We start from the raw sequence: 21,187 nt of genomic DNA on the forward strand, positions 1-21,187 counted from the left end.
CGTAGACACCCCCAAGGTCATGTGGCCGGCATGACTGCATGGAGCGCCGTCACGCGGTACCTATTGATCTACTCGCATTTTGCATGTTTTCGAACTGGTAGGTTGGCAGGAGCTGGGGCTAACAGTGGGAGCTCGCTCCGCTCCCTGGATCCGGATTCAGCAGCTCAGTGGTTTGACCCACTGCGCCATCGGGGGCTCCAGAGAAAGCTAAAGAGGATGTAAAACTGCAAGGATTCCACCGCATGAAGTCACGGAATTTTCGAGCGCTGCCAAACTGGGCTAATTCTACCGTGTAGATCAGGCATGGGCCAACTTCGGCCCTCCGGGTGTTTTGGACTACAACTCCCACAATTCCTAACAGCCTGCCGGCTGTTAGGAATTGTGGGAGTTGTAGTCCAAAACACCCGGAGGGCCGAAGTTGGCCCACGCATGCCTGGTGTTGAAAGAGAGGAAAGGTATCTGTGTATAATAAAAACAGAAAAATGGCGACAGTCACGTTGTGGCGAGCCTTTGCTGCTGCGTCATGAGATAATCTTCCTGCAAAGAGCCCTAAAGAACAAAGACAGAGGGGGAAATGTGTGTGTATGGGGGGGGGGGGATAATAAGAAATAGAGAGGGAAGCAAAGGGAGGGGGGTTGGATGGGGTGGGTGAAAAGGGAGGAGGGAGGGGAGAAGGCGGGGAAAGAGGGAGGGAGGAAGAGGAGGCGAGCCACGGGTGTTGGTGGGCTCATTCCTGCCAGGCGCCTCTCTTTCCCCTCTTGGAGTCCCATCTCGCCTCTGGACAGGACCCGGGAAGGAGCCCACCTCCAGGTCTGTGCCTTGCAAGGGGAGGGAGGCTGGAGATGTGTTGCATTTGCCATCGCTGGGCGAGGAAGGGGGCTGGGAAGCAGTGGAGGGAGGAAAAAATTGGCATCTCCACTCATCCTATCCTCCCCCCCCCCCCCCCCACACACACACACACGTCTTTTATTATTATTATATTATCCATGTTTGCTTCAACCACTAGGCGAGAGGATGCTGAAGGAAGCCAACTCCTATCCCTTTCCCTTTCCTGGATGTTTATAAAAGCAGCTCTGACAGGGAGTGGGGGAATTTAGGCAGGAGATCTATAATAATTATAATAGAGGCTCCTGCTTTTGGAGAGGGAGGGGATCTCTGTGCAGGCAGTAATGTTGCGCACTCTTTTATTTTTCCCCAAGACTCCTGGCACGGCTCCCCTCCAGTCAAGTGATTGTAAATATAGCCCGGGATGTTGTTTACATGAACCATCCAGGAGGAGGAGCGTAGGAAAGAGGAGGAGGAGGAGGAAGAAGAGGAGGAAGGCTGGAGGAGTCACCAAGGCTGGGGTGAGTATCCCAAAAGGAGGAGCCAGCGCTGCTGCTCAGCTGTCACTTTCTCGGAGGTCCCTGCAAGCAAGAAAGTCCCGCCAGGAGATCCCGCCGCCTGCCGACCTGCCTTGCTTGGAGTTGCCCCTTGGGCTGGGTGCCAGTTGCCAGGGAAGATCGGCCACAGGGCGCCTGTCGCTTTAAGGGTGGCACAAGAGAGCGGGATTCCTTCTCGTGGGACAAGCTGAGCCTGCTGAGATTCCCCCATCTGTACATCCAGTGGTGCAGTGGGTTAAACCCTTGTGCCAGCAGGACCAATAACTTGAAGAGAAGGCACAAGGTGTTGTCAAAGGCTTTCATGGCCGGAATCACAGGGTTGTTGTGTGTTTTCTGGGCTATATGGCCATGTTCCAGAAGTATTCTCTACTGACGTTTCGCCCACATCTTTGGCAGGCATCCTCAGAGGTTATGAGGTATAATACTTCTGGAACATGGTCATAAAGTCCGGAAAACACAACAACCCTGAAGGCACAAGGGTTTAACTCCAATGGCACAGTGGGTTAAACCCTTGTGCCAGCAGGACTGATGACTTGAAGGTTAGGTTGCTGACCTAAAGGTTGCTGGTTTGAATCCAACCCAAGGAGAGCGCGAATGAGTGGTTCACAGTGGTTCTCAACCTGGGGTCCCCAGATGTTTTTGGCCTTCAACTCCCAGAAATCCTAACAGCTGGTAAACTAGCTGGGATTTCTGGGAGTTGTAGGCCAAAACCAGCTGGGGACCCCAGGTTGAGAACCATTGCTCAGCTGCAGCTCTTTGCGGGGACATGAGAGAAGCCTTCCACAAGGATGGTAAAAACATCAAAAAAACACACACACGCGGCAGCGTCCTTGCACACAGCCAATTCTCTCACACCAGAAGCAAATTGCAGTTTCTCAAGTCGCTCCTGGCACGAAAAAAGACATACATACTGTGTATCTCACCTGGCAGTAGGTGATCCTCTTTCTCCGGCCGGCTGCCAAGAAGTGGATCTTCCTGCTTTTCGGGCCTTTTGCCATTTTTCAGCCCGTAGCAGCAAGGATCCCAGAGCTGTTTTCAAATTGGGTAGGAGTCTCGAGATTGGTAGGCAAGTGGTTCTTGATTTTAATTATTTGCAGGCCTTTATTATCTATGGCAAGCATCCTCAGAGCAGTGCTGCTGACGGACAGGTCAGCGGTTTGAATCCAGGGAGAGGAGGTTGAGCTTCCTCTGTCAGCTCCAGCTCTCCATGCAGGAACATGAGAGTAGCCCTCCACAGGATGGTAAAACATCAAACTTCCGGGCATCCCCTGGGCAATGTCCTTGCAGATTGCCAATTCTCTCACACCAGAAGCGACTTGCGGTTTCTCAAGTCCCTCCTGACATGGGAGGAAAAATCCTCAGAGGTTGGGAGGTTGTTGGAAACTAGGCAAGTGGGGTTTATATATCTGTGGAATGTCCAAGGTGGGAGAAAGAACTCTTGTCTGTTTGAGGAAAGTGTGAATGTTGCAGTTGGCCACCTTGATTAACATTGAATGGCCTTTCAGGCACTGCAGACTTACTGAACCAGAGAAGTCAGCCATAGCAGAGCACTTGATGAACCAACCTGGACCTTCTCCCACCCTGGACCTTTCACAGGTATATAAACCTCCCTTGCCTAGTTTCCAGTATATCTCACAACCTCTGAGGATCCCTGCCACAGATGCCTTCTCCCTGGAGTCGAACCGCTGACCTATTGGTGAACAGTCCTGCTCTGAGGATGCCTTCCATAGATGTGTGTGAAATGTCAGGAGGGAATCCTTCTGGAACATGGCCATACAACCCGGAAAACTCACAGAAATCCAGTGATTCCAGCAATGAAAGTCTTCGACAACACACAAAAGAACTTGTGTTGTCGAAGGCTTTCATGGCCAGAATTTCTGGATTGTTGTGAATTTTCCAGGCGCTATGACCATGTTCCAGAAGCATTCTCCCCTGATGTTTCACCCACATCTATGGCAGGCATCCTCAGAAGTTGTGAGGTTGTAAGGAAATTGTTATTGTTTATTTATATAGTGTTATTATATAGTGCCATGCACTTTACAATAACAATGGATTCAACCAAAAATGTCCAATTTCTAATACATTAGACGTTGCATTAAAAGAGACTTCCTCTTCCTCCAGCTGATACTAGTAATACTCTGAGTACCATGGGAGCAATAGCAAAATTATCTCATTGACAATTGAAGAGAGGGAAAGCTTGTTTTTCTTCTGCTCTAGAGACCAAGGCATGGAACAATAGATTCAAAATGCAGGAAAAGATCTTCCACTTAAACATTAGGAAGAACCTCATGAAGGCTAGGGCTGTTTAAGAGTAGAATAGGATGATTATGATGGTGTGTGGCAGAGACTCTCTTCTTTGGAGGGTTTTAAATAGAGGTTGGATGGCCATCTGTCAGGAGTGCTTTGATGGTGTGCTCCTGCCTGACAAGAGGTTGGACTGAATGGCCCTGGGGGGTCTCTTCCAACTCTGTAGTTCATCTAATTTCTGAGTAGGCTCAATTTTGTCAGTGTCTCAGTGGTCCAGTTTTGCCAGATCATTTTATCCCATCCTCTAACCATAGGATGGCTTCACAGCCCCACTTACCTCCATACTCCATCCGTGATTGGAAGCTAGGGTGATCAAGACTGTTTTGCTTCGTATGGGTCAGCCACATGGTGCTGGAAATGTTTTTAGGGAGGAAGAATGGTTTGGCTACAAGAGCAGCAAATCATTATTTGATGTAGAGTGTGTTTGCATTTTACTGCAAGGGGATTGTGCCAAGTTTGGAAAGCTGTAATGTCAACAGCAGGCAGTTAAGTCTATGGCCCTTGGGCTGAGATTTCTTCCAGCATCGGGGTTTCCAGCTGTCAGTCAAGAAATCATCCCACTTGCCTGTGTTCATTTACAGCTGGCAGAAAGAGAAGCTTAAATCTTTGTACATCGTTGTGCCACTAGCTCACCTTCCTTTTATTTTTTAATAAATGTATTATTTATATACAGACTTTCTCCCAAGCCACTCAAGTGGAGTAAAACCTCTGAATACATGGGAGATACATTCCAAGACAGTCCATGGTTACCTTAAATGATAAATACAACTGAATGTCACTACATTACTTAATTTTTTGGTCCAGCGTATCACAGAATGGCCCTGGAGGACCTAGCAATTTCCTAGAGAGGCCGTTTCCCTCCAGCGTGGGTAAGTGGATTCCATAATATAATTTAGAGCAAAATAGCTCAAGCAATTTACAATAATAATAATAATAATACACTTTATTTATATTCCGCTTTATCTCCCAAGAGGGACTTTGAGCGGATTACAGTTTACATATATAAGGCAAACATTCAGTGCCCTTTTTACACAGTAACAAAAACATACAATACACAGATAGAGGTAAAGGACTCTTTCCATCTCCGGCATCTGGAGGCTATGCTCAACTCTAGCCATGGGGAGGTGATCTTGTTCTATTTTTCTATGCCAAGAAGCATGGTGTCCATAGACTTTCTCCAATCGTTTCTGACCTGTCTGCATGGGGCACACATTTACCTCCCCGCCGAGGCGGTACCTATTTATCTACTCACATTACATGCATTTGAACAGCTAGGTAGGCAGAAGTTAGGGTTGACAGCTGGGAGCTCGCCACAACTCATGACTGAACTGTGAAGTACAAAAAACATTAAACAAGCCATCCAATTAATACATTGTTTCTATTTATTTATTGAGAATAATAGAATTTCAGAATTTGAAGGGGCTACAGGGGCAAAAGGGCGGCACAGTGTGTTAAAGCGCTGAGCTGCTGAACTTGCGGACCAAAAGGTTCCAGGTTCAAATTCCTGGAGCGGAATGAGCGCCTGCTGTTAGCCCCAGCTCCTGCCAACCTAGCAGTTTGAAAACATGCAAATGTGAATAGATCAATAGGTACCGTTTGGGTGGGAAGGTAACGGTGCTCCATGCAGTCATGCCGGCCACATGACCTTGGAGGTGTCTATGGACAACGCCGGCTCTTAGGTTTAGAAATGGAGACAAGCACCAACCCCCAGTCGGTCACGACTGGACTTAACGTCAGGGAAAACCTTTACCTTTTACCTTACAGGGGCAAACCCCCTTCCATGCAGGAATACACAGCTACAGCACTTCTGAAAGATCTCTATTTAAAGAACTTCAAAAAAGGAGCCTCCATCCCCTTTCAAGGCAGTGTATTCCACTATTCAACAGTTTTTATTTCTAGGCATGGGACCAAATAACGTCCTTCTTGCCAAAGGAGGACCAGCCAGGATAGGAAATGGAGTGTGTGTTGAAGAATGAAAGAGGTGTATTGCATTGACTATGCATCCCTCATGTCTCCAGAAGTTGCAGAGGGTGGGAATTATGTGCCCTCTCCCTTTAGCTTTTGGACTGCCGCTCCCAGCAGCCCTAGCCAGTGGAGAAAAAAAAAGCTGGGAGTCACACATCTAAAGGACTGCATGATCCCCATCTCACACATAAGCAAAGAGATTTGAAGCTGTGGATATGGTTTTCTAAATGTCACATAAGTCAAAGTTGTCTTTTCTGCTAAGCTTGTGAAGGGCACAAGGGTTTTGAAAGTTAAAAAGACTTAACATCCCTGATGTATGCAGGTGTGGCATTTGCATTGCGCTTGTCCTCATACCAACCTTTTGAGGCAACTCAAATTGAAAGAGGCTGACTTGCCTGAGGCAAGTGTGGCTGTACCATTAAGCTGTGTCCTTGAGGTGGTAAATACTGCGGAGTATCAATAGCAGCAACAGTGAATAATGGAAGGCAAAGCTTTGTGTGCCTCAGTTTAGCAGCTAGCACAGGCATGGGCAAACTTGGGCCCTTCAGGTGTTTTGGACTCAGCTTAAGCAGCTGAGAGGGAAAATGAAAGGGCCTGAGGCTGTTAGGAATGGTGGGAGTTGTAGTCCAAAACATCTGGAGGGCCCAAGTTTGCCTGTCATCCTCAGAGGTGTTGCAGGATAGTGTTCTGTTGGTGTTGTTGACATAAGATTCAGTTGCCAGTCCAGCTGTTTTTTGCACATGGAATGGAGGAAGAAACCATTTTGTCCCTTGTCTTGGGCAACATAACATCTGGGAGCCAGTCCTGGCTAGAGGCCCATGTAGTGGTTTTGTGGTTGAGCGGAAATCAGAACTACTTTGTCCCCCGCCCAGAAACCAATACTGTTCTCCTATTCTATGGAGAGTCTGAGAAGACTTGACCTTTTATAGGAAAACATCATATTAACCATATTGATCGTCGGCATATTTACTCAGAAGTAAATTTTACTTCATTGGGAGCTAGCCTGGCTTAAATGTATAGAATGGCAATTGTAAATTCAAGCCTGTTTTCAATCCAGGTAAGCACTGAGACCCAGAATACAGTGTCTGAGAGAATGGACAGAGTGCCCTTCTACTGAGTAAATATATACAGAAAGTAAAGACTTTCTTTATATATTTCAGATTTCAATATGAATGTCAAAAATACGTAGTATTATTTTACTTAGGACTTGTGCTATATTAGAACAGTAAAGACAAATATCACTTAAGTAAAATAAACATTAACTATTAAGTAACCAAAAAATAAGGTGTAAACACTAAACTATTCTGGAAATCTACTATTGCAACACATCCAATGAAGTGGTTTAAAACCAATATTAAAAAGGATTAGGACTAAGTATGTTCCAGTCTACTTAGAATGCACAAATCTCATTTCAGAAGCGTGTTTAAGATTATCACCATGATGTCTAGATTTGAGTGGCCCCACTTCATCGCCTAGAAATTAACTACTCAGGTAGATTAAGCTTACAGTATTCTGAAATAGGGGTTTTTGTAATAGGAAGTATAAGTCAACCTGTGATCATTTGGAATAAGTTTCAAAATTAAAATATATAGGATTGCCTTTAAAAATGATATTTAGTAGCTTTATATTTAGCTACCTAGTAGAAGAATATAGTTGCCACTTCTTCTCTGTCTGGACATCATGCCACTTGCAGATCAAATGGCTGTTTACCAAGACAAATGGCTGTTTACCAAGTCTTCCTCAACTTCTTACCGTATAACATACATGGTGATTTGCTCAAAACATCACTTTTCTGAGTTATGACCATTGCCATCTATGCTACCCATACTGTCAATCCTAAAGAACCAGTGTGGTTTAATAATTTGAACTTTGGACAAATTTCAAATCCCCATTTGGTTATGGAAGCCTGCTGAGTGACCTTTCGCAAACCACACTCTCTCAGCCTTAGAGGAATGTTAAGGTAATCACTTCTGAGCAGATTTTGCTAAGAAAAAAATGATAGGTTCATCTTAGAGTTCTCCATAAACCCGAAGATGCACAACAGCTGTCAATCCAGAATATTTTGAAGTTTCACAGTAGCTGGATCTTAATTATTTCCTTTAGGGGAAGAAAAATGAGAACCTTTAAATTTGTTTAGCAAAACACTTAGACGTTGCCCAGGGCCATACATATACAAGTAAACAGAATGTTCACAGTGTGGGATGCTTAGATCAACCATTTGCTCCATGGTGACTGACTAGGTTATATTTTAACAAAACATAGGGGTGTTTGCTTCTTTTGGCCAATAAGCAACCAAGCTTCGGGTCTGTGCCCTTGGTGCCACCAGTGCAGCATCTGTGGTTTAAAAAGATATTTCTCTGTAAATACACCCATTGCTTCCCCTCCCCTTATTACTTGTCAGCATTTGAAAGGTTTGGGAAGAGAATCTATCCTAAACCCATTTCTGAACAAAATGTCCTTCTCGCACTTAGTAATGTTATACTTCCTCTTATTTGTATTTTACAGATGTAGGGCCAACAAAGCTATGAAGAGATTCTCTTCTTTCGAGGATTTAGGATTTTATGTGGGGTTTTTAAAAAAAAATTGTAATGTTGTTATATGTGTGTGCATGTTTTAAGGGAAGTGGTGTCTATTTTAAAAGGGATGACTAGTCTATCAGGTGTCCTGAAAAAATAGCAGATGGTACTTGTGTCCCTGATGTACTTGTCAGCCAGGGAGGATGCATTGCTAGAAAGGTATTCTTGGACATTTTCCATTGAATTGTTTGTGTGCTGCTGTCATCCGAGGAAGTTATTACTTAAAAGGGTTCTTGCATCATACACAGAATAGAAGGAGAAAGTGAGACATTAATTCAAGTAAGTTCTAGGAATAATATAGACATTAATTTACAAAGTGAGCACATAGCTGTGATGTTGTTTTGTGTTGTCCATATGTTGTGTGTTCAATTCTTCTTAAGCTTGTATCTTCATGAACACGCACAGTATTGGCCATCAGCTGATAGAAAGTAGTCCCTAATGAGAGTTGATGCCAGGCAGGCTGTTACTAGTGTGGCAACCACCTGGCAAGCCAAAACCATTATGCAGTTGTTTTGTTTCTTTCAGGGACCTTTCCAGCAAGTGAAAGAAACAGTGGTAAAATATGGGAAGATTGAAAATGGTGTTATCTGGACTCCTATAAAATTCAGTGAATAGGAAAGTTGCAAGTATGCTTGGTCAGAATCTTAGGCGCTTTTCTACACTGCCATATAATGCAGTTTGAAACTGCATTATATGGCAGTGTAGATCAGGCCTCAGTAAGTGGTTGTCTCTAGCAAATTACTATTATCTAGAGCAGTGGTTCTCAACCTGTGGGTTCCCAGATGTTTTGGCCTTCAACTCCTGGAAATCTTAACAGCTGATAAACTGGCTGGGATTTCTGGGAGTTGTAAGCCAAAACACTTGGGGACCCACAGGTTGAGAACCACTGATCTAGTGAAATAAGAGGTGACAAAAAGAAGAGTTAGAGAACATGGGACTTAAAGATGTGTCTAGTGCTTAAAAATATTCAGGACACATAGGAAAGAAAACACAGAGCAAGCCTGGTTCATTAAACTTACAGGGAAATTGCACTGTCTTTAATGAGACGTATTGAACCAATGTTCTCAGAACTGTGCTGTTGCTTTGCACAGGTCTGCATTTCCCTTCTTTTACTAATTTGTCAGTTTCAAATATATAGATTTCCTTTTTAGTGATAGCAAGCAACAGAATTCTGCCGTTATTGTAATTACACAGAGCAGGCAGCGTCCACTGGGAACTTACGCTGAAATCACATTGAAATGAGAACTACCTTCATGGGCCTGACATATATAGTCCCAGTGGAGTGTACACAATATTTTTTAATCAAGATGGCAATCAGTTCTTCGTGCACCTTATTCTCATTAAACAATATTTCATAACCTGCTCCTATCCAAATGTGTTGGAGAACAATTTCCAAAAGCTTATCTCACTAGCCACCGGTAAGGTATTATGAGGGTTGTAATTCAAACCACAATGAGGGCATCAAGACCAGAAAGTATAAAAGTTGGTAACTTCAAAGGTTGTACAAACAGACAATATGGGAAAGAATTTATTTGTATTCTTGAAAATGTAGCAGTAGGCTTACATAGAGTGAATATTGATTACACAGTGAGGTGGGAAAACTTATTATTGAATCAGCATATTATGTGCTCCAAATTCATAGGATTGGTGCTGTAGTTCAGTGGGCGCAGCTTATCATTGAGTTAGAAGCATCGTATTGATAGGGATGGAAACAGCTGGCCACAGCCCGGGCCTGACATATCAAACTAAAATGGTCTCAGGAGACGGAACAGAACCACAGCCAGAAACTCAGTATAAGCAGCACATCTCCGAACAGATTTATTGTGTTTTAAATTACAAAATAGCATATCTTCACATAAACTTAACAAACAATGAAGACATAGTAAGAAAGGAACATGTTAAACACATAAAGATGGTTGTGCCAATGAACCGTGGGTGTATGAGTCCCTGCCCTTTTATTCTGGCATGGCCATTGTGACTACATTTTTAATGTGGATAAACTGGGGTTGGCATTAAGTATGGTTTCCTGTATGCTGTGATGACTTCAAGCTGTGCAGTATTTGCTTTGTTTCAGTTAGTTTTACAGTCAATTTGGCTGTAACTCTAAACGTTTTGGGCTTGGATGTATTTGGTGGAGAAAAACAGGATCAAAATACAACAACAACTGTGGCTCATTGGAAACAGAGCCAAAAGCTTCTAAGCTTATGGCTATCACGGAAGAAGAGAGATTATGAGCAGAGGACACAGGAGTCTGAAGATTGTTCACCTACTCTAGCTTCAGAGTGATTCTCTGGACAGAATTCTAGAGATGCAAATAGCATCTTAATTTGAGGTTGTAATTACATCTGCAGGAACCTATAAATTTGAGTGAGATCTAGATCAGAGTTGTCTGTGCTGAGTGGCAGTGACTCTCTGGGGTTTTGGACAGTAAGCAGTCTCACACTGTAACTGACTGTCCCAAATTTTATCTTGGGACTTGTGCTCTTCAACTGTGCTGGGTTCCAGACCAAAAGCTCCTCATACACGAAACTGAGAAGCGTAGATGGGAACCCATCTCATAATATGGCCATAACTGCACAGTGAGGTAAGTTACACTGGAAACCACTGACTAGTTGCATGACTAAGCTGAAATTTGTATCCGAGTCTATTAAACCCAAGTATTGCAGCCTAGTTTTTAAAAAACAAGCGGATCCCATCTGAGTTTCTTATGAGTATTTTGAAAACATTGTCCACTGTGTGCCAACGATGTGATGTCTACATTCCTAAACTATGTATTTTTTCCATTTCAGCAAATGGAGATGATTTAATACTTTTTCAATAAATGTAATCTTTATGAAGTATGGGGCTGCTTATTTTCTAATACAGTATTCCCTCGCTTATCGCGGGGGTTAGTTTCCAGTTCAACCCGCAATAAGTGAAAATCCGCAAAGTAGGGCCGCTATATTTATTTTAATATTTATACATTATTTTAGTAGTTATACACTATTTTAAGTCTTTATCAACCAATTGTGTGTTGATAAATCGCTTCCTTCTCCTCCCATTGTCGCTTGGGCTCCTTTTCTCTTCCTTTGGTTTCTCCTTCCTCTCTTCATTAGGGTGTAAATTGTAATTTTTTATGATTTATAATAGTCTTTTAGAGTTTATTGAAAAACCGCGAAACAGCAAATCCGTGAAAAGTGAACCGCAACGTAGTGAGGGAACACTGTATGGCCTTTCTATTATCTAGATTCTTGTACAGATGTTGCTTTGCTTTATACTGTGGTTTTTTTTTTTTTGCTTGCACCATGTTAGAGTTAGTTGGATATGATTTTCATTTCAAAAGAAAAATGAAATGTACAAACAATAAGGTTGCAGTCTCTAATCTGAAAGACAGTGGCTGCAATCCTGTCTGTTTTAGCATAGTACAGTAGTCCCTCGTGAACCTACACTCGGCTGACCCATATTGTACGAGCCACCCAGATTTACCATTCATTATTTTATGACCATTTTGTATCCCATGGGAAGAGAAAGGAAACTGGTTGTATTCATGTAGCCAGATACAAAATGATTTCCATCACTGTTGATATCAACCAGGTTTTACTAGAGAGTGAGAAAAAATATTCAAATTTCCACAATAATCTAAAAAGGACATACAAAGACATTTGAGAAGTTGTGTTTGCCACAAACATGATGGCAGATATTAAGTCACAAGGTTCAAGGCCTTCACTTCTTATTTTTGCTTAATTGCGCTAATCCAGAATATTAAATCTAGGGAATACGGTTATGCCCAGTTAGCCAGATTATGGATTTCATGTCCCATCTTCCCCACCTTGTTATTTTCCATCATTTGGCATCATCCTAACCACTTAGAAGAAAGAAAACATGGCATTTGGTGAAAGCTTGATCATCCATCTGTTCCATTGTGGACAAAATATATTACACAAGTAGTAGGTATGTGAAGAGCAAAAGGCAAGTGAAGATTTAGCATTGATAGCTTTTTCTATGAAAACTAAGTAAAAGTCTTGCTCCTATTCTTCATTGTCTTCTTGTTGTGCATGTATGTAGACAATAAAAAAGATGTCACCATCTCCTGAAGATAGAATGTTGTAGAAAATTGTTTTCAGAAAAGCCTCATGTACAAGAATATCTCAGTTAAAAGAGCAAATAATATTATTATTATTATTAATAATAAGAACAACTTTATTCTTGTACCCCGCCTCCATCTCCCCAATGGGATTTGGAGCAGCTTACATGGGGTCAAGCCCAAGTGAATACAACAAACAAAACACATCAAAAAGAAAAAACAAATGCAATTATAAAATTTTACACATTGACATAGTAGAATTAAAATGGTGAGCATAATAAAACTTGATTTAAACACCAGAATAAAAATCATAAAAACAAACTGGGCAAAGTGCACCGAGTGAGTTTTGTAAACATGAGGTAATTGGTAAAGTTTATCTATCCATTCATTTTTCCCTCTGTTTTGCTGTTCCACATGCTTAGTAAGGGACTTTGGAGGCAGCTGCTGTTAACCTTCCCAGTTGTAGCAATACATTCCAGGCTACAGCTTAATCGGTATCAGGTGAAGCAGTGCCAGCTAAACAGTATAATTTCTCCAGTGTTGTGGGACGTAGACATCCTGTGATAATGCGGCATGTCTCATTAAGATGGTGAGATGTATTCCACACTGGGCATGCATATTCAGCAGCAGAGTAGCAAAGCGCAACGACAGATGTCTTCACATTATTCCTAGTAATAATGCTCAGATGCTTGTTGATAATCTAAACTTCACTAACCCTCAGTTAAGTTCATGAAAACCATATACCAAGAGCTCTGGTCGAATTTCGAAATGCATTTGTATACTTTGCAGATTACAACTGTAGATCTGCAAAAAAAATAAATAAATCATATACCATAGTTTGTCACTGTAAAATATGTGATGTTGAATAGAATATAATAACTTTATTGTCATTGTACTTTGTACAATGAAATAAGGAGAGAAAGGGTAGAAGATTAACCTAACTGCATTGAAGATAAAAATCACATGATGTCATAGAGAAAGAAAGGTGTTTTTTTTTTTTAAGGTATCTGTCAGTTTCCTCATCATTTGCGTAGGTTTCTATCCAGCAGCTAACTTTTTGTTTCTGTTTTGTAACTGAGGAGAAATAAAGAAGCGGTTTGATTTCAGCACAGTGGTTCTTAGCTTGCTGATATTTTGGGTTCTAATCCCAGAAGTCTTAGCCATGCAATGGCCAGGGATTCTCAAAAACATATGGAAAACCAAATATTTGAACCACTGGAAGCCACTTATGTTTAAATAGTAAAGGATCTCTGAAGTGTGTCTCTTCTGTAATGCATGTACCTCACAAAAGAGGCTTTTTTTGGGGGGGGGGGGGTTGTAGTTTTTAAAACCTGGTAAAATATCCTTGTCAAACCACTCAAATAAACATGTTCAGATTAACTGGGTTAATTGAGCTTCCTGTTCCATTGTGTAAATATTGCTCTCTTCTTATGTAACATTTGTTTCTGGTTTCTTTTTAACATGTTACACATATTTTGAGCAAGAATTTGTCTCATTGTTGCCCTCTTGTGGTTTTTCTTTTTACAGCCATTTCTGTGAAGTAGCTGGTTAGTTACTTTACAATTTTGGCATTGCAATAGTCAAAATGAACTAGTCTTTCCATAACAAATTTCCAAACACTGATAAAAATAAATATATAAAAATCAGTTTTCAAATTCAGGTAATGTGAATACATTTACTAATATATTTGCAACCTCACTTCCTTCAGTATCAGTAGAGATACTGATTGAATGTTTTCCATTTTGGATCTAAATGTCAAGGAACAGAGTGCCTTGAGGTTACAGTCTGCTTTCCAGTGAAGTTAAAGGCAAAGGGAGTCACTGATATGAATGACTGAGTTGCATCTTAAATCACCACTTATATAAGCACTCTTATTATGTAATTCTTTTTCAGCTTTTGACTTTATGTGGGAAATGTCAGCATCATCCTGTAAGCCTGCCTTTTTGATACAGCTTGCAGACCAGTCATTGTTCACTTTTTTCTGGTTTTGGTAGAAAATAAGGATGACATCTGATTTTTACTGTGTTAGTTCAGGTGAGTTTAAGTATAGATAGAGGATATCGTGTAGAACCTCCCGTGATATTAAGGTGGCTCTGGAGCAAAGCCTTCATTTGAAGACTTTGCTCTTCAAATGAAGAGAACCAAAAATGCTTCCACCAACCGTGTATCCACTGTAAGAAGCAGAAACCCTTTGAGCACTTGAATTAGTGGAAATGTTGATCAAATGAAAAATCCTTGGTCAACTTTTTGGAAGACTGGGATGCATTTTTTACTTTTGTGAAGGCAATGAGCACACATTGCAACTTTAGCTTTCAATAGATGGTAGAGAGATGTAACAAGTAGAAACGAATTACAGGTTCCCATAATGGAAGTTTAAAAATATGTGAATGAAGGGATCTGATAAAGGGAGAGGAAGTTAGATTATCCTCCTCTTTGTATGTAGTATAATCTGTGGTAGAAATTTGTAGCATTTGTCGGTAGCCTTTTCATGTTTTGTATTGTTAGAAAAATTGTGTGTCAATAAAAATATTTTAAAATGAATTCTCCTAACCTACATGATTAACAGAACTAACTTATGCTAAAGGTAGAGGTAGAAAATCAAACTAGTGATCCCATCTCATGATATGTTAATGTATGTCTGTATGTATGTATTTCCAACATTTATATCCTGCCCTTCTCACCCGAGGGGACTCAGGGTGGCTTACAACAATGGCAATAATTCGATGCCTACACAAAATCAAAATTACACAGTACATAAAATCAATTAAAACTATTAAATACAATATAAAAATTTTAAAACATATAGTCAGATCCAATCATCCAAAAAAAAACCCCTCATACTTTAGCCATAAGTCAATCTGTGTTGTCTTTGCCATTATGTACATAACCATGTTTTTAGGGCTCTTCTGAAGCCCAAAAGTGTTGGAGCTTGTCGAATATCTCTGGGGAGGGTGTTCCACAGCTGGGGAGCCACCACCGAGAAGGCCCTGTCCCTCGTTCCCGCCAGCCGCACTTGTGAGGCAGGTGGGACCGAGAGCAGGGCCTCACCAGATGACCTTAGGGATCTTGCTGGCTCATAGGAGGCGATACGTTCAGACAAGTAGATTAGGCCAGAACCGTTTAGGGCTTTATAGGTCAAAACCAGCACTTTGAATTGGGCTCAGCAGCATATCGACAGCCAGTGTAGCTGGCTAAGTAGGGGGGTGGTACACTTCCTGTATGCCGCCCCAGTTATTAATCTGGCTGCTGCCCGTTGTACTAATTGGAGCTTCCGGGCCATCTTCAAAGGCAACTCCACATAGAGAGCATTACAGTAGTCCAGACGGGATGTAACCAGAGCGTGTACCACCGTGGCCAAGTCAGGCTTCCCAAGGTACGGGCGCAGCTGGCGCACAAGTCTTAGTTGTGCAAATGCTCCCCTGGCCACCGCTAAAACCTGGAGTCCCAGGCACAGCGATGAATCCAGGAGAACCCCCAGACTGCAAACCTGTGTCTTCAGGGGGAGTGCGACCCCGTCCAACACAGGCTGTAACCCTATACCCTGTTCAGCCTTGCGACTGGCCAGGAGGACCTCTGTCTTGTCTGGATTCAATTTCAGTTTGTTCACCCTCATCCAATCCGACACAGCGGCCAAGCACTGGTTCAAGACCTGAACAGCCTCCTTAGTGACAGGTGAGAGGGTGTGACAAAGTTGGACATCATCTGTGTACAGATGACACCGCACCCCGAAACTCTGGATGATCTCTCCCAGTGGCTTCATGTATATGTTGAACAACATGGGGGACAGTACTGACCCCTGAGGGACCCCACAAGACAATGGTTGTGGGGCCGAGCAGATGTTCCACAGTGACACCATGTGGAAACGACCCTCCAGGAAGGACTTTAGCGACTGCAGAACAGTACCTCCAAGCCCCATCCTGGCAAGGCATCTCGGAAGAATACCGTGATCGACTGTATTGAAGGCCGCTGAGAGGTCCAGCAGAACCAGCAGGGACACACTCCCCCTGTCCAGTTCCCGGTGTAGATCATCGACTAAGGCAACCAAGTGTCTCGGTACCATGTCCCAGCCTAAAGCCAGACTGCGCCAGATCTAGAAAATCGGTGTCTACCAAGAATGCCTGGAGTTGTGTGGCCACCACACGTTCCACGACGTTGCCCAAAAAGGGGAGATTGGAAATAGGCCAATAGCTGTCCAGTTGAGTGGGGTCCAGTGATGGCTTCTTCAACAGTGGTTTGATCACAGCATATGTCAGGCTCGCTGGAAAAATGCCTTCCCGAAGGGAGGCATTCACCATCACCTTAACCCACTCGGCCAATCCCCCTCTGGCTTCTCTCACCAGCCAGGATGGGCAGGGGTCTAGGATGCATGTGGTAGCCCCCACCTCTCCAGGCACCTTATCCACGTCCTCAGGCTGAACCAATTGAAAAGAACCCATCAAAATAGGACAAGCAGGTGCTCGTGCTACATCCTCGGAGACTGCCGTTGGTGTCAAAGCCAGAATGGATCAAAGCAACTTTGTCTGCAAAAAACTGAGCAAATGCTTCAGAGAGGGCTGCCGAGTTATCGAGGATCCCGTCTTGGAGGATGGGATATAACAAACCTCTGACAACTCGAAACAGCTCCACCAGACGGTTCTTTGCAGACGCAATATTAGCTGCAAAGAAAATGTTCTTTGCAGCATCTATTGCCGCGGCGTATGTCCTAAGATAGGAGCATAGCCGTGTTCGGGTTGACTAGTTCGGCTCTGAACGCCACACACTCTCTAGATCCCTCTTCTTTTGCTTCATTGCTGCCAGCTCCTCAGTAAACCAAGGAGATGGTTTAGCTCGGGTACTTGAGAGGGGTAAATGTAAATGAAGTCTGTTGAAGGCACTGCCCTCTGTGACCTACCTTGGAGGTAACACACTATATAGAAGAACATGAGAGAAGTCCCTTCTTGGCTTTGGCACCTTCATTGTGACTTCTCTGAGAGGCCCAATTGGTGTCATTCTGGCACCAGACCAAAAACAATTTGCATATGTGGTAGAATTGGCACTATTTTTAATTAATTTGTTTTATATAATAATGTATATATCACCTATGTTACCCCTAGTAGTAATAATGTGAAAATATGACTGGTTGTATTATCTATATTTTAATGCTATCTAGGCATCCGAAGCAATGCTTTTACCATTCTAAATGGTATTTTGTTGATTTCTCTCATTCAAGGATAGTCAGTCTTTTAGCAACATGCCTTATATAGAGTGGGAAGTTATAATCCTCCAGATGGCCTTGAACTGTAGCTCCCAAGAACCCTAATGAGCATGGCACAGGGCAATGCCACAACAACAGAGGAGTACCACATGGTTCTTATTCCTGATTTAGATTTTGTATCTTTTTGGGTAAAAAATTCAAATAAGCCCTTATAAATAGTATATGTGCACACATACACTTCTGCATGTATACCTGTGCACACAATCCAGGAATCCTTGAAGTTCTAGCATAGGATTAGGGAATATGTAGCTCTATTGATCAGAGATTCATAATCTGGACAGGATTCAGATCATGAGGTCGATACATTGAGGGCAAAAAAGTTTTTTCTCTCTATTGTTTTAGTTTCTTCAAGTGTCTATGTGACTTTTTTCCTTACAAAGAAATCTGTATAAAGAAAACCAATTTCTAGCACAATAAAATTAATGATATACAACATTTTGTGTGCATATATTTATTATATAAAGCCAACATGCTGTAGTGGTTTGAACACTGGGCGATGAGTCTGGATACCAGGGTTCATCCATGGGAACCCATTGGATGACTTCGGCAAGACGTAGAAATTGAATTGGTTTACAACTGCATTTTATTCCTTTTTACATGTACATTTTAAATTGTTTCAATAATGTGGGCTCAAATACGGTAGTGGTCCTTGACATATTGGGAAGAAAATGACTGACCTCCAGATAGTTTCAGATGCTTTTAGGTTGCTGTGATTAGAGCAGGTACCAGAACAACAGCATATTTTATTCCAGTGACCTGTATCCAGTAGTCATAGCACCAAATGAGAGGACACAATCTCTCTCCTCCCCCCCCCCCCCCCCAGCAGCACATGTATACGCACACACAGGCATATACCACATCCCATTTGCTCAAAATCTGCTACAAGAAGGTAGCTGTGTGAGAAAGCCTGTGCCTAGCAGAAACACAACTATGAATTTGCTCCGTGTTTTTATTTTGTGATGGTCAGCGAGTTTTCTGAATACCATTTTTGTTCAAAGATAAATAATTCTGTACAATATCCATATCTGTGGTATCAGCATCCATGGTTTTAGTTATCCACGTCTGACAAAATATGCCCTCTCTGGGCATTTTCTAGGTCCTTCAGTACAACTCTAGTATTATTGGAGCAGAAGTCCTTCATTTCAATAGTATTCACTGTTATTCAGGGTTTCACATATCCACACAAAGTCTGGGAATGTATCCTTCATGGATTCAGTGGTCATATTGTACATGCAAATTGAGAAATAAGCATGTTGCCTTGAGGGGTACTGTGCACAGCTAATATGCAAGGGGCACTTGCTGAGGCTTATGCTCCTTTGAAAGGATGGCCCTAAGAACTGGTCGCTGTCACTATTCTGTCTCAGAAGGGGTATGACCAAGTATGTCATACAGGGGCCGGGCTGTGGCGCAGCTGCCTTAAATCACTCTGACCATGAGGTCATGAGTTCGAGGCCAGCCCGTGGCGGGGTGAGCACCCGTCAATTAAAAATAAAAAATAGCCCCTGCTCGTTGCTGACCTAGCAACCCGAAAGATAGTTGCATCTATCAAGTAGGAGATAAGGTACCACTTATAAAGTGGGGAGGCAAGATTAACTAATTTACGACCTGGAATGAGGAAGTGCCGTCAGTGTGGATGATGAAGCAGCTGCTCCTCCCTGTGGCCAGAATGGAACATCCCCTCAGGAGAAGGTTAACTTGCCTCTGCGTGTGTCTCTCAGTCTCTGTTTGATGTGTTTATGGGCATTGAATGTTTGCCCTGTGTGTGTTATAATGTGATCCGCCCTGAGTCCCCTTCGGGGTGAGAAGGGTGGAATATAAATACTGTAAATAAAATAAATAAATAAATATGTGGTGAAAATAAGGAGCGACCGCTAACCTTGCTTGCTTGTCTCCATCTGCAAGAGAACAAGAAGTGATGAGAAATATAGGAGCTATATACATAATAATTGATTAAAGTACATCTATAGTATATTTAGGTAATAAAGGCTTTTTAATATAGGAGCTATAGACAAAAAGGGATTTCCAGGCTAAAACCATAGTGCCACAATCATAAGAAAAGCCACACCTAGCAAAATTTCAACTAGTAAAGGTAGTATGGCAGGAGTAAACCTGCTGAGTGGTGGGAGCTAAGTACAAGAGGAGTTATCTGAAAACTGCCTCTCCAAAATGTTACTGACACTGCCTGTTTAACGTCAACTTTTGTCACTTTTTGCCCATTTATATGGCAGCTCCTTCAGGTATTAATCTGGCTAAATCCAAGTTTGGACTTGCAGTCTGAATAAAATGGAATGGCTCTCTTCATGTAGTGTACAAATATACAGGTGATAAATCCAGGATTAACTGGATCATGTTTCAAGATTTCCCTATTCTGGGTCTCAGAGCTGGCATTTGAAACTGAATTTAAATTTCGTGGAGTGTGTTGTGTGAAGCTGCTTGAAGGGTATTGCATAATGCTAATGGCTGCTAAGCACACATCACTGAATCACAGTAATCTTGGTTAATTTCAGCAGAGCTAAGGAAGGCTATCTTTGCCATATTGTCTTGTGTGTACAGTTAGACCTCCACATTTGCTTGGGTTAGGGGCACAGGACCTCTGTGAATATGAAAAACTACAAATTAGAAAAATGCTATGAACATCTCTCTGGGAGTTTCTAGGGCCCCCAGCATGACGCTGTGGTCAACTCCTGCAGGAAGCTCACCATAGAACACAATTGAGAACGTAAGGATTCCTAGAGATAATACTATAATTAAATCTGAATAAACACACAATGTATACTTTTTTCAGTTAACTTTGCTGTTTTGCATCAATATAAACTATTCACAGTGAGGCCAATTTCTTGAATGAATTGGCTTTCAGAGGAAGGGGTGTATTATTGAATAGTGTTATGATTCACAATTTTAAAAGTCTGTGATGTGTTAGAAGATCAAACTTCCCAGCAGCATTTATTTTCCTTTCTCTTATATGTGCATCAGGTTCAACACCTCAGCGATGCTATTGAAGAGCCAAGCATCGGTATTCTCCATGATCATCTTTCTTTAAATGTACATACAACTATGGAGAGGTAAAGCCATCGATTCCTGCAGTTGTCTGTATCCAGTAAATAGAAGCATTGTTATTCCAAGGATGTGAGTAGGCAATGACTGACAGGCTGCCCTGGCTCAGTTATCACTGTGCTGATGCTGTCTATACTAAAGGTACAGTACTGTGATAACTGAAGGATGGCAGCCATCTTGCCTTCACAGAAACTCAACAAGTGGAGAGCAAAGAAGACATTATTCTGTTCTGGAATCTTAGGTTATGCTTCATTTGTAAAAATAAAATGCAAATATGCTGGACAGGCCCTGTAATATACTAAGCTCACCGTCTTTTTTTTTTTTTTTTGCGCTTTAAGGGCAATGTTAGATTCAAAATAAATGGTGAAAAAAAGAGATGCTTTGTTGTAACTTATTTGTATTTTTTGGGAGGTTTTCTTGAAGTTATTGAATGTTTCTAACCAACCCTTGGGAGCCAGAATGATGTAGTGGTTTGAACATTGGACTATGACTGTGGACATCCAAATTCAATTCCCCACTCAGCACTGAGTAACCTAATATGGATCATACAGTCTCAGACCTAGAAGCTAACTTTGGCTTGTCATTT

At 42.2% G+C, this 21,187-nt stretch overlaps 1 long non-coding RNA gene and 1 other non-coding gene across 4 annotated transcripts; both read left to right on the plus strand.

Moving 5' to 3' along the window:
• The first annotated feature begins 646 nt into the window (after window positions 1-646).
• LOC134298357 (uncharacterized) lies at window positions 647-20,978 on the plus strand. Of its 3 annotated transcripts, XR_010005388.1 has the most exons (5): window positions 647-810; window positions 1,200-1,346; window positions 2,888-2,978; window positions 4,494-4,558; window positions 20,521-20,978. It is a non-coding gene; the product is annotated as an uncharacterized LOC134298357 (long non-coding RNA). The 3 variants fall into 3 exon arrangements; XR_010005389.1 differs by lacking the exon at window positions 4,494-4,558 and having other exon boundaries at window positions 650-810; XR_010005387.1 differs by lacking the exons at window positions 2,888-2,978; window positions 4,494-4,558 and having other exon boundaries at window positions 661-810.
• mir101-1 (microRNA mir-101-1) lies at window positions 20,696-20,774 on the plus strand. The gene has a single exon (NR_129823.1). It is a non-coding gene; the product is annotated as a microRNA mir-101-1 (primary transcript).
• Window positions 20,979-21,187: the final 209 nt, after the last annotated feature.

The sequence above is a fragment of the Anolis carolinensis genome, chromosome 4, assembly GCF_035594765.1.
Source record: "Anolis carolinensis isolate JA03-04 chromosome 4, rAnoCar3.1.pri, whole genome shotgun sequence".
Lineage (NCBI taxonomy): Eukaryota > Metazoa > Chordata > Lepidosauria > Squamata > Dactyloidae > Anolis > Anolis carolinensis.